The 13,216-nt window shown below is 48.0% G+C and overlaps 1 protein-coding gene across 6 annotated transcripts in view; it reads right to left on the bottom strand.

Moving 5' to 3' along the window:
* Nucleotides 1-13,216, bottom strand: part of SNX19 (sorting nexin 19) — a 123,589-nt gene that overhangs the window by 39,364 nt on the left and 71,009 nt on the right. Inside the window, exons 13-15 of one of the 6 annotated variants that reach the window (XM_075774836.1) lie at nucleotides 8,967-9,091; nucleotides 8,527-8,707; nucleotides 6,785-7,584 (exon numbers count right to left, since the gene is read on the bottom strand). The exons of 1 other annotated variant lie outside the window; for it this stretch is intronic. The gene's annotated coding sequence lies outside the window, so the exon portion shown is untranslated. Of the gene's footprint in view, nucleotides 1-6,784; nucleotides 7,585-8,526; nucleotides 8,708-8,966; nucleotides 9,092-13,216 lie in introns of those variants that run through there. 4 more of the 6 variants (XM_075774837.1, XM_075774840.1, XM_075774843.1 and 1 more) reach the window with 4 other exon arrangements.

Raw genomic sequence — 13,216 nt, 5'->3', positions numbered from 1 at the left:
GTGATGGTGTGAAGGAGAAGGACTTAACTAGTTACTTACAAAGCTCAGCCTTACTCGAGTTAACCCCGCTCCACCAGTAAACCCTTGAACACAACCATCTCTCTCTAGGCTGGGTGTTAAGTCCTGCTTAGAGCCGTCCTAGTAAAGCCCAAGCAAAATGCAGAGAGCTGGAGCAGCTCTTCCCACTTTAAGCGTGGCCCTAAAGACACAAACGTGCACACGGATGCACAAAAAGACCCACTTGCAAACCAGTTATCCTCCCGTTACGTTCTTTTGGTGCCTGGGAGAGATTCCGGGAGGGATTTTGTCACCCAGCAGCTCTGCCCAGGGCCCTGGCATCCTTTGGACACGGAGTCAGCAGCAGCAACTCTTTGCACAGACCTGGCCAGCTCTTAAGACTAAAAGAGGATTTCCAGGCTCGGGATGGAACAAGGAAATAGCTGTATTTATAAAAATCATAAATAAATTTTAAAAATAGAAAAAAATTATAAAATTAAAAATAAATTATAAAAAATCCCCTTTCTCTTACCTTCTCCCTCTTCAGTGCAGGGAGAAGGATTTTATTGTATTTGTACAGCACCCTGCACAGCGGGCTTTGATCTCTTTGAAGCCTCCAGCTGATACTTTAGAGCCTCACTAAACTCCCATTGATCTGGAACACAATCACAAGGGGAGAAAAACAAAAACCAACCACCAAACCCAAAATCGACCAGCCATCAGGATGCTTTTTTTTACAAAATATTTATATTTTGTTATCTCCTTGCTTTTCTGGATGGCTCAGGAGAGCAGGAGCGAGATCAGAGTTTAATGCCATGTCTACTTAGCAAAACTGCTCTGCGTGCTATTTAGGGATGCCATTCCACACTCGGGCTTTTCTGCCAGAGCCAAATACTTATCGCGTCTGGAGTAACTAGCTTGTAAAATGCAGAGGTGGGAAGTTTGTTTTGCTTGTTGAATAGGCTTTGAAGCAAAGTGCCTTTGGCCTGCTTTGTACGCAGAGGTCTGAAAAATCCACAAGAGGTTAGGGCTGGCGGTGGTTGCAGCAGGATCTAAAAACATCCGCATTTTTAGCTGGCGTTGCAGCAGTAAACATACAGACCCAATACATCTAAGAGTCTAGCAGTAAAACTCAGCCCAGTTTCAAGCAAGGGAATTCATGCAAATAAACTCCACCTCGCTATAACGCTACAGATATCCTCAAAGTCCAGCCCAAAAGAGCAATACAAATAGCTTCAGCCAAAAATCATGAGTTTTTCTTTGCTGTTTTTAGCCCCCCAGCCAAAAAAAAAAAAAAAAAAAAAATCAATCACAGCTGATTTTTTTCCATTGAACACTGAAATATTCTGCAGAAACATCTCACATTTTCCAGCTAATCCAGAGCAACGCTTGGTGCTAAAACGTACACAAGCCATTTCACCATAAAGTGGAATATTCAGGGAGCCAACTCCACAGCAAAATCCTTATTGCTGGATCCTGTTCATCCCTGGCAAGGAGCCGATGGATTCGGGGAGGAATCTGGCTCATTTTGTCCAGTATAAGACAGAGACGTCAGAAGGCACAGACACAGCAACTTCACAGCCCAATTCTCATCCGACAGCATCGTTTCAATTGCAAAGCAGAAAAATCAGAGTCAGACCTGTGCTCGTACACGCTTGCGTGCAACACGCATCGGGCTGATTTAGCTCAACGCATTTCTTAATAATTATATTCTTAAGTACAATCTGTATTTGAAACATCGGCGATGCAGTCATCCACTTGGAGTGGAAGAAGGGAGAAATGGGAACAACGTTAATGCTCAACAGTAAATTGGGAAAAAAAATAAAAAAATAAATAAAATAGCTGGAGAGTCAATGAAGCAAGAAGCAGGTCAGCCCAGCTGGTAAGGGTTGTTGGAAGAGGGCAGCAAGGGCTGGCGGGGACGCAGCTGGGGCTGGGAGGATTACAAGGCAGTGGGAAAGGAGCAGAGGGAGTTCAAGGGGTCCAGGTCAGAGGGACATGTTAAGTGGATTTAAGGGAACAGAGCTGATGCAAGTCCCATGCTTTGGGCTTGGGGGAAGGTCTGATTCATACCAACGCAGAGTTGTTTTTCCCCGGTCAGCCTAAGGTCTCGGAGAGCAGGCTAACCGGCAATCCCAACGTACCCATTACCAACCGCCCTTTGGTGCGGGGATACCGGGTACAATCCAGGTACAGGAGAGCTCTGAGCTTCCCCCCCCAAAGTCAGCTCCATCAACACAAACGGAGCCTTGGAGGCACAGCCAAAATGCTGCCCAGCCAGGGAGCTGCAGCCCACTGCATTTATGGGCTGGATATTCCCAGGAAGGACTGGAGCTGATCGTTCAAGCCTGAAAGTCAGTTTGTCAGGAAGACAGCACACAATGGAAGCTAACCCCTTTAAGAAAGCAAATTGCAGAGCTCATCCCCCTGGCTGCCCAGTGACTGCCATGGGGTGGTAAAACAGCGGTGGGACAGGCTGCGGTAACAGCTTGCCAGTGGCTTGGGATTTTGTTGCAGGTCATCCTGAAACTTTTCCAGCCCAACCCCTGTGCTTAATGTACGTTGGATATTTGTGCCCAGGTGTTATTGTTATTTTACCACGGTTTTATCACCATCTAATAAAGAGTGGGATTCCTTTTTGGCATTCTTTGCTCCTGCCTGCTCTCCTTGAGTCCCAAAGCGATGCACGGTCCCTGGCTTGATTTCCATACTCGCTGCTTGCTAAACACAAGGACAACTGAGAGAAGCTCACGCTCACAGCCCGATCCTGCAAAGACACATGTAGCTCTGGGGACACGACCCACCCCCATGACTTTGGTAGGCAGGATTTAAGCAGCAGCAGAAAAAAAAATTAAGAGCTATGGCCTTTATCTGGCTATCCAAGGAGCCACAGCCTCCTCCCCTCCCAAGGAATCAGAGCAGCACAGAAAAGGCTGGCTGCGTGCGATGCCCACCCATGGAGATACGAGCGCAAGGTTGGGGACCTAACGTTGCGACGCACTGCGATTGCCAGAGGCAGGAGAGAAGGAGCCTCCCTCCTTCAGGTGCTGCAGGAGGAACAGAGGGGAAGAGGCTCCGTTTCACTCGCAGGGCAGGATGGCAGGGCTAGAGCAGCCTCTCCCTCCTCCCAAATTACTATTGCAAGCAAGTCTCGGGCAATATTGCAGCGGCCTCGGCCAGTTTTCTTTCTTCTTGCACCAACTACGCCCAGCAGGAAAGAACAGCTGTGTACCCACTGCATCCCTCCTCCAAAGGATGCTCGAGTGCCCCCAAAATAAGCTCCAAAGGTCAGCAGATCCCAGGGCAGGATCAGGCCTTCAGGGAACGCATCTTTCTCCTCCCTCTGCTACAGCTTGCAAATACTGGCTTGCAAGAACTCTTAAAAAAAAAAAAGCTGAATTCCAGTATATTCCATTACACCATATAGCCTCAGATTAAGGTTCCCAAGCATGCCTTTAATTTAAGCTTAATAAAGCTGTTATTGTCCAGTCATTAATGACTGCTTATTAAAAACATATTTATTGCATATGGTGCTGAGAGATCTCACAGAGAGAGCCCGAGGCAACAATCCCTACCTCCACCCCGTAGCGTTTAATGAGAGATACATGTGTATGGGGCCGTTAATTCACAGCAAGTATGTTTTTAATAAGCACTCGTGTCTCAGCTGAGGTAGCGTGCACGCATACCTGTGTGTGCACCGACACCAGATGTAAATGAAATGCAGATTTAAAAAACCCGTGTTTCGACCGCATTAGCGGTTGCTTTGGGACAGGATGAAAACACGTTACGGTGTGACACCTAGCAAAAGTCAGGTTTTGCTCTATATTAATAACAGTTTCAGTGATGTTTAGCATCCTCCCTGCTGCCCAGCATTGCCCCCTAATTAATTAATCACTCGGACCACAGGCCTGAAAAATAGTTTTATCCTAAGAGGTTGACAGATTTGCTGATATCCAGAAATAGTATCAATATCAGGTGGAAAAAAGTGTCCTGCGCAAACACCAGGCTTTTTGCTTCGCATAGACCAAGGATAATAATCTGATATTAATACTAGTCAAGCTGGCATCGCTGGATTTTACTAACAGGACTTGCAGAAAGCCTTCTACATCCCAGAAACTGCATTTTCAAATTCCATAAACACAGAGACTGCTGATTTTGGTAACATAATCCCAGTTATTGAAATATCAAGATTTTTAACCACAGATAAGAAAAGCGCAGGAAGAAGGTGGTGGTGGTGGGTTACAAGCCATCTGCCGGGAATGGCACCTTACCTCGACACCCACCCCTCTGAAACACCACGCGAAACCTGCATCCCGAGCCACCAAAGGGAAATCAGTCCACCACAGGAGAACCGTTTGGGAGGGGGATTTACAGTGAATTTTGCGGGCGCTCTGTGCCCAACAAACGCCCTGCTGAACGCTTCGGGATCCACCAGCCAGGCTAGCCACCAGCTAATTTTGTCAGGGGGACATATGTCCCATTTCAGGACCATTTTCCCTATCAAATAATCATGCCCCATCCGCACCGCTTTGCCCACGTCCCCAGAGCCACCGACCCACTTGTCCAGGTTTATTTGCTCAGCTCAATGAGCCTCGCAGTGTCTGTCAGTTTGAGCTCTGATTTTCGGAGCATTCAAAAAAGCATTCCCCCCCTCCATCCCCCTGCTTTCCCTTTCTATTTTCCCTCGAACCAGCTTAGCCAGAGGCTGGGGGTAGGAGGGGAAACGCTGGCAGAAAAGCTCCTAACAACCCTCTTTGGAGACAGGGTTTATACGCTCAGCTGTCCCTTGTAAACTAAGCCCTGCATGAGTTCCCCCCCCCAACCTTTCAATCCCTCCTTCCTTGCCCTCACCCCTCCTGCTTTGCTCACACTGCAAATATGCAGGGGGGAAAAAAAAAACCCACTTTGGTACAAAAATGTCCTTTTGTGCTGCAGGAGAGAGGGGGCAAGAGGAAAAATAAAACAACCCGGGCTGCAGAAAGCCTGTGGGGAGCATCGATATCGCCGTGGCTGTCCTTTCCCAGAGGGCTTCGCTGGAAGAAGAAAGGTCCCTCTTCCAAATCCAGACCACAGCATGGCCCAAAACCTGTTGTTCACCACTGCAGCATCATCACCACCATGCTCTGTAAGTGACAGTGTGTGTGGTGTCTGCTGGGATGATTTTCCTGCAGTCTGTGCACTGAGGGGGGGGGGTCAAATAATACCTGGAGACTGACAACTCAAGGTCTACAAAAGGAGCAGTCCTTGGCGCGCACTACTGATCCCGAGATGGAGCAGGAGATGGGAGTACCGTGCAGGTTGGGGAGATATTGTTCCTCCCTGAAAGCAGGGATACTTCATTCCTGTTACCTGGCTGGGATCTCACTTGTTTTAGCTGGAGAGGGGACCCGTGCCGCTTCCTTCCCTCCGAGGGATGGTGTGCATGGGGAGCAGAGAAGACAGCCACCATCCCTACAGGACCTGACATGGCCCAAACCCTTTGGAAAAGGGAAACACTAAACACTGTCTGGCTTGGAGCAGGATGAAAAAAAAGCAGAATTTGCTGTGTTGTGGCCAGAGCGGATGTGTCAGCACAGCAGGTCTCCAGAGTGGAGAATTTCTGGCTCCGTCTGGGATGGACTCACAGTGTAGAAACGAGGGTCCTGGAAACATGTGTCCCTGCTGACCAGATGTGTGTTCTCTGCATGCCTGCGAGAAGAAACTCCAGCTAATTCGACTGAGCTGGGGACCTGCTGTCACCTCCCCAGGTGGGATGAAGCAGAGAGGATGGCAGCAGGTACCCTGCGTTACTCAGAGCATCCTTAGCACAGCCCACATCATGCTCAGGAAAAGCTCAGGGCCAGGTGATGCTGTCCCAGGAGCTGGCGTATCATGCAAAGCCATCACCACTATCAAAGTGGGTGTGAAGCCCCACGCCGGGGTCTCCCGGCTGCTTGCTGACATCTGATAGACGAGCACCGTTACTCCAGCTACGCTGCCTCTCCAGCACAGCCTGGGCCCCGAGCCCGAGAGTTTCGCTCCCTGAGTTAATGGAAATATTATACACGTGGAGCTGGCCCCTTCTCAGAGACACACTCCTGCCTTGCAGAGGGAGCCGCTCCTTGTGGCTCTCTGCTCTGCAGATGGATGCACTGGAGGGGACAGAGGGAATAAGGAGCCAAGAGCCATTCGATGGGCAGCAGGACAGGGCAAGGAGTGCTTGTCTGTCCTCCTCGGTGCAGGCTGTAGGAGCAGGAAGACAACTGGCCATCTCCTGCACCCCAGAAAGGCTCTTTCCCAAACGGCCGGGCAAGGAGGACCCCAGGGCTCACCCATCACTGCAGGCATGAGGTGCCAAAGCAGCAGGACTCATCCATTCCCTGATTGTCCTGCACTGAGGTGCCAACCAAGAGACAAAAACCCCTAAACATCCCATGAGCACAAGCTTTACACTGTGCAAGAAACCAAAATTTGAGACAAAAGGGGTCAGAGAGGAATTTTTGCCATCAGAGCATCCCTGACACCCCCACGATGCCTGCGGCTTTTTTGTAAGCCACGTGCAACACGCTGGCCTTCCATCCCAGCTATTGAGTCCAAACCCGAGGAGGGTCTTGTTTTTATTAAAATGTTTTACATCTTCTATAACCTCTCTGCCAGCTGGATGACCGCGCGCTCAGGGCAATTATATGCATCATCTAAACATCATCTAAAATGAAAGGACTTCATTTAATTAGGTTATTTAAATGACACGTTTGATGGAAAAAGCCAAGCAGACTTAACAGGACATTTAATGCTCACGTTAGTTTGCATGCGTACAGAACATTATCTGAAAGCCTCGGAAATTAATGGCAAGACTTCTGTTGACTTCAGAGGCTGCGGACCAGATGTCAGCAAAGAAACCATCCGAGGGATGATACAGGGAGCTGTCACCTGGAGAGCACGGGCACCGCTGCCACACGGGAGGTTGCCAAAGGGGAATTTTCACTTTGGTCAAAAGTCTGCGGTTTTTCTCCCCTACAGAAATAGCGCTGCTGCGGGTTTCACCCAAAATTGTTTTTTTCCTCCTGCTTTTCTCCTGATTTCCTCTATGTGGCAAAGAAATTGGAAAGAGGTTTTAAAAAGGGAAAATTCCTTCCCTTCAGCAAAACCAAACCTGAAAGCGCATCTGTTGTTGCAAAGCAAGAAACCTGGTATTTTCTACCAAAACAAACAGAGGTGTAGTTCTGTTTCTTTCAACTCCTTACTCCCAAATTTGACAAGCCTAAACCAAAGTCCAGATTTTAACCTTATTTTAGAAGCACAATATCCTTCCAATTTCGTTACCCTCTAAAAACCACGCTCTGCAGGTGCAAAAGGCAGAAAGACACACAACCAGAGCATCTGCCGACGGGAAGGTACAATCTCAGGCGTCACGCCAAAAAGCACAGCATTAAAAACCTATTTGCACAGACAAGCCACATTTAACCTTTTCAGATGGTGTTACATCCAATCTGCCGGGACATGGCTAGCTTCTCTTTCCGCATATGCAAATGTAATCAATGCTGGGAGTGAAGAGCCAATTCCTATATGCCATATTCAATATTTTCCCACTGAAACACAGAACAGCAACTCCAACAGAGAAACAAAGAGAAAATAGAGAATTGTCCTTGAGAAACAGACAGGAAAGACACATCTGTAACACGTAAATGGGAAATTATTGGGAAAATTTTCAGATTTTGCTAACTGCATAAAGTGTTCTGAAGCATCCTTTTACTTTTTCCTAGTGGATGCTGCTTCTAACAACTCCCAGTTTCTCAAAGAGAATGAGAAACTAGCCTTTCATCTTTTTCCTAGATGCAACCCAAAGTTATTACTGATGAGTAACGCAACACCTAAATGTCCTAGTGCTGGCCCAGGACTCTTCCTGCCAGGCAGCAGAAGGCAGCGAGCATCCTTCCACGATGCCTCTCTCCTGCAGCCCTTTTGCCCAGGGCAGTGAGTTTTACCCGGTGAGCAGCTCCTTCGCTTTTCCCTCGGCCCCTTCCAGCCCAGAACAGCAGCCAAAAAAAGTTCAGCAAGTGAGTCACCAGCAATGGAAAGACTTGTGCCGCTAAGCCCAGCTCCTGGCCCTGGCTCTTGCAAGTGACACAACCATTTTGGCACTCGGCCCTCGTTCTCTCTTTAATCTAGAGATCTATAGGTCTCGTTGCTTTGCTCCAGAGATCTCTCGTAACATCACGTGTACGCATATAGTCTCCTCGGTCCCCTTCTCTCCCCAGCGCCGCAGGACAAAAATAGGGCTGAAAGAAGAAAAACAGAGGTGACTCTTGAAGCTGTGGGAGCCGGTCTTAAATCCTGACACTTTCTGGACATGAAAAGCTTTGTGGGGGGGAAGAACCAATCTAAGGAAAGCAGTAAAAGCCTCACGCTTGTCAGGAAGGTAGCGGGAAACATCATGCCAGCCCTGGCAATTTCCTGACAGTGGGCAGCCTACAGCTGCAGGACTGCCCTTGAAAATAGGCACGAAAGGCAGCGTGAGAGCAAATGCAATGGGAAATATTACACGCTCACCATCAGCAGGTAATCTGCGCAGACAGGGAGGGTACGGGCACGGCAGCAGTGCTGGAGCTGAGACTCGGGGGGTGCCAGTGCCCCTGGGAGCAGCCCGGAGCAGGGTGCGTTCGTTGGGCACCCGATGGTGTGCAAACGCAAAACACAATGGCAGGAAGACTCCCGGAGTGCCACATGCTCCCTGTATGAAGATGTTTAGGCCCAAGATGCTTACCAGTGCATCTTTAAATGATAATTTCCACTCTTTTTCAGCATGGAGACCTGATTTGATGCCCTACCCCACCTCACGCTGTCTCATTTCCCATAGTTTATAACCCCCTCCCCTCCTTGCCGAGACAACTGTTCCCCAACCCCAGTTGCGCCGGCTTTAGCTTCCAGCACTGGCTCTTCCCAGTCCATCTGGGAGAGCTCAGCATAATCCATAAGGCCTGTGCATTTACGCGCAGCAGAGGTTTAAGCAAGGAGAAAGTGTTTCCAGCAGATTCGGGAGAGTTTCTGAACCCAGCAGAATCCCAGGGAAACCCATCTGTGGCGCTTCGGGAGGTCTGTGGGGAGGAACACAGCCCTGGAAAAAAAGTAAGTTGAGAAATTTACTGAGCTTGGCATGGGGCATGGTTGTGCATCAGAGCTGGGTAAATGAAGATCTCAGGAAAAGGTTGGTTTGGCTCAAGCCAAAACAAACTTTTTCCAAAAGTGAATAAAGAAACCAAAAACCAAATCCACAAATAGCCTCAGTCCCTTCCCTGCTGTTTCCAAAACTCCATTTCTTTTGGTGAATTAACTTTTTGGACCTCCTACAGCGAGACAGCCACTGCCGAATACGAACAGAGGAACCGAGAGCCCGTTCAAATAAACACTCTCCTTGTGTATATTTGAATCTTTCATCATGTACTAAGTTTCCGTGTAGGACTTTTATTTGTATTTGTAAACTTTGAGATAAAGGTACTTGGAGAGCTTACTTCTTTCTAACATCACACATCCAAATAACCAGGGAGCACAAATCCCGTACAGACCTGTTTACCTTTTCCCCATGTTTACTTCAACATCCTCCTGCCCAAAACCACCACCACCACAGCAAACTGAACACAAACAACCCTCTTAGCATGATTCCAGTCTGAAGAATGTTCAAGGATTCAATCTACAAATCCAGCCGTAAGACTCCAGACACGATTGCGGGATTGGCAGCAGCGAGAGATTAATCACGTTTAATGATACTTCACTTTCCCTCCCTCAAATTAATTCAGGTCTTCACGAACCATTTGATTTCAAAATGGGTGAAGAAAGCTGGCAGCAAGATACACCACAAAAATGGGACTGCTGGGTGCAGAGCAAGCCCAAGGTCATCAAATGTTAGATCCCCGTTTCCTCACACGGTGCAAAACACGCCGGCAGCCCAATGGGACACGGTTTTGAGATGGAAGAAATCCCAAGCAATCACCAAATAGAGATGAGAGAAAGCAGAGCGTGTCCATCCATCTTTGCACCGTGAAATGCAAACTCTGAAGAGACAGTCTGGAGATGCACTAGGAAGGAAGCACATCAGTGTCTCCAAATTTTTCAGTCCAGTATCCCCTGAGAACGCAGGCATTGCCAAAAGCATCCCAAGAATTGCATCCAGTTATAATTTTACCTGTCACCAGTGAAATAGGGCAGTTTTTTTTTGTCCTGACAAACACTTACTGCAGAGGACAAAGTCTGACAGCTGGCCCAAAACACAGTACATGTCCAGACCTCTTTCAAGTGCTTCTCACCAGGCAGAAGCAATTTCCACCATTTCCACCTCACCCAGGCTCTTACCAGCTGGTTTTTAGGGGGAAACCTGTGGGGTGCACGCAATACACAGCCTCCCTGAGTAAAAGGGATGCCGAAGCTCCTCCTGCGATCGATTCCTTTTCTGTTTAATAATGGAATAAGCAAAAAAACACAGAGAAAAATAACCACATTCCTTCAAAAAACTCCTCAAAGAGTTTCCTTGTGAATTATACGCACAGCAAGTCATTTGTGTGGGCTTTTATTTTATCAAAACCATCCCGCTTCCTATGTCAATAAAGGGCCATTACCGGTTACATGATATTTCTGGCTTGTAACTTGATGTCTTGCCCATATTTCGTTGCACTGGAATCAAAAATGTCTTGTCTGTGAAGCACGGGTCAAATAATCTGGGTTTTACAGTTGTTGGCAGCTCAGAGATTGGGTGTTTTGGGGTTTTTTCCTACTCTTTTCCTACACAAATGCTCACTTTCCTAAACCAGTCAACATCTCTGCCTTCAGTTATCTCTTCTCTTCAGTAAAGCAAACCGCCCCCCCACCACCCCCCGAGTGAGAACCCTGATATTACATACCATGCATCTCCACTGATTGCAGCAGGAGCCACGGGCATGGAAACCCACCCAGCCCTGAGCACTTGCAGGTATTTCAGGGGACTGTCAGCAAGGAATATAACCAAGGACTTATCAGGTCCCCCGAGTGATTTGCAAACACCTTGAATCTGGCTGAATCCAGGGACTGATCCTGTCTCAAGAGACCACTTCCTCTTTGGATAGACAAATCAAGAGTAGTTTCCCCCAAACTGATGGGGTTACACCAGTGTAAGACCAAATGAGCAGGGGAAGAGATGCCCTGCTGCATCCCTGCTCCGGGATTAATTCTCTGAGCACCTCGGCTTTGCAATAGCTTCAGCTCCCAGATGGCAGCTCTGCAATAGCGGAGTTCTGCTGGCTTACAGCAACGAGCGGGGCTTTGCCAGGTTTTATTAATTGCACTGAAACTACCTCCACATTGATGTTTCTTTCTAGGGATTTCTTGGTCTCCAGGAGCTGCTGATATTGTGTCCCTCCTCTCAGGCTATTTGATATCATGCTATATCCGATTCTCCTCAGCGCCTTTCTGTGCTTTTCCTGCTGATTGCAGTCCCTCCCATTGCCTTTGTAATTCTTTACCTCTGTGCACCAGCAGCGCGGAGGCTTCCTCTGACTTTCAACCGAAGCCAAAATTGTCCTTGTCCAGCTGGGTCTGCCATTAGTTTTATTTCATTTTCTCGTCCGTCTCATTCCGGCAGATGAGGACGAGGAGAGATGCTTTGCCGCTGGGCTGCAGTCAGGCTCCCTGCTCCTCTCCTCATAGCTTAGGAAACACTGTAAGCAGGACCAGGTTAGAAATTTCTCCAGATTTTGAATTTGAAGGGGGGAAAGGTGCAGAGTACCTGGGATCCCAGCTTTGCTGCCTCAGTCTACAGCTTAAGAGAGAAATAGGGGCCCTTGTGTTTATTTCGCAGCTCTCCAGGGGCTCTTCCAGCACTACATTAAGTGCACTCAGCTCATCTGTTTTCACTAACCTCGATGTCTCCTTGGGACACTGTCTCCAAACCTCTTGGAAGTCAACATCCTTGAAGGAGCATCTCCAATTCCCTGAAAGGTGAGGTTATTCCTAATGAATCTCTCCAGGACAGCAAGAAAAGGGAGGTGGACTTGTTGCACATGCAACTGAAAAATCTGGAGATGGCTTTTGGCTGGGCTGTGCTAATAAATAAGGACTAATTTCTGAGAGCATAACTCATGCGGGTGGGAGATAAGAAAGGAATGCAAGTTCCCTCCGAGAACAGCCTAGGAGAAAATTATCTTCCGAGATCAGAGCAGAAATTGAGTCAACAGCAGAGGCCAGTCACCAATAATAAATCCAACCTCAGCAGAGCAGACCCCGAATCGGCGGAGCGAGGCACCGTCCCACCCGACAGGCAGCAGAAAAGCAGGAGACACGCCAAACTCTTGTCCCTGAGCAAGAGTTTGGTGTTTGCAACACAAACTCCACTTAAACAACAGGCCGTTTATCTCAGCTATGAAGCAAATGCATTCCTCCAAGGTGAGGCAACGGACCCCACAGATGGGAAATTGTACTAGTCCTTCCAGTGGTGGTTTCAGTGGCACTTATTTGGGGAATCATCAGGGAGGAGGAATTCAGGTCCAAGAGGTTTAAAGCTGGAAGGGCTCCCAAGAAGCCCGGTGCTTCTCTGCAGCCACAAGAATTGAGCCTCCTGCTTGCCCTGCTCTTGCATGACTTGTGCCTGCTCCTGATCTACCAAGCAACAGAAGTTTGACTGCCATCTTGACAAAGTCCGCCACCGCTTAAAGAACCTCCTATTGCTTCCAAAAAGCTACATCTTCCTCTGCTCTGTTTTTCTTAGTTAAGCTTTTGGATGGGTTCAAATTATTGTCCATCTTGGAGGTATCAGGTAAGCTTTATCTCACCACCTCCAAGCTTGCCTATGTCATGCTATTGATGTACAGTCCCCATCCAATCACTCAGTTATTCAGAAAGCTGAAATAAGGTGAATTAACCTTCTTGCCCTGTCCTTGACACTCTGGTTGCCTGAATCTTCCCTTCTAGCTTTCAGTAGAGAAAGGTTTCCACCACTACTTGTCTTGAAAGATATGGCAGTTCTGGCCCGCATGGCTAGTTTGTCCCACCCTATTCCCTTATAACAAGGCAATTCTCAAATACGTGACTAAATCGTGTCCTGACACATATCTATGTGCCCAGAATTCATTCTGTAATGAAGAAGTTCATTTTTACATGGGAATCCTGACCTAAATTCTATGATCTGAACAGCCTAAGCTCAAGGAAATTCTCAGTGCCTGTCCTGACCCTTCCAAACCCAAATCTGGTTTTCAACAGAATTTAGGTCTTCTGACCT

Source organism: Balearica regulorum, chromosome 23, assembly GCF_011004875.1.
Source record: "Balearica regulorum gibbericeps isolate bBalReg1 chromosome 23, bBalReg1.pri, whole genome shotgun sequence".
In the NCBI taxonomy this organism is placed as follows: domain Eukaryota; kingdom Metazoa; phylum Chordata; class Aves; order Gruiformes; family Gruidae; genus Balearica; species Balearica regulorum.
Note: the sequence above shows the minus strand (reverse complement) of the source record. Positions and strands in the feature narration are given on the sequence as shown.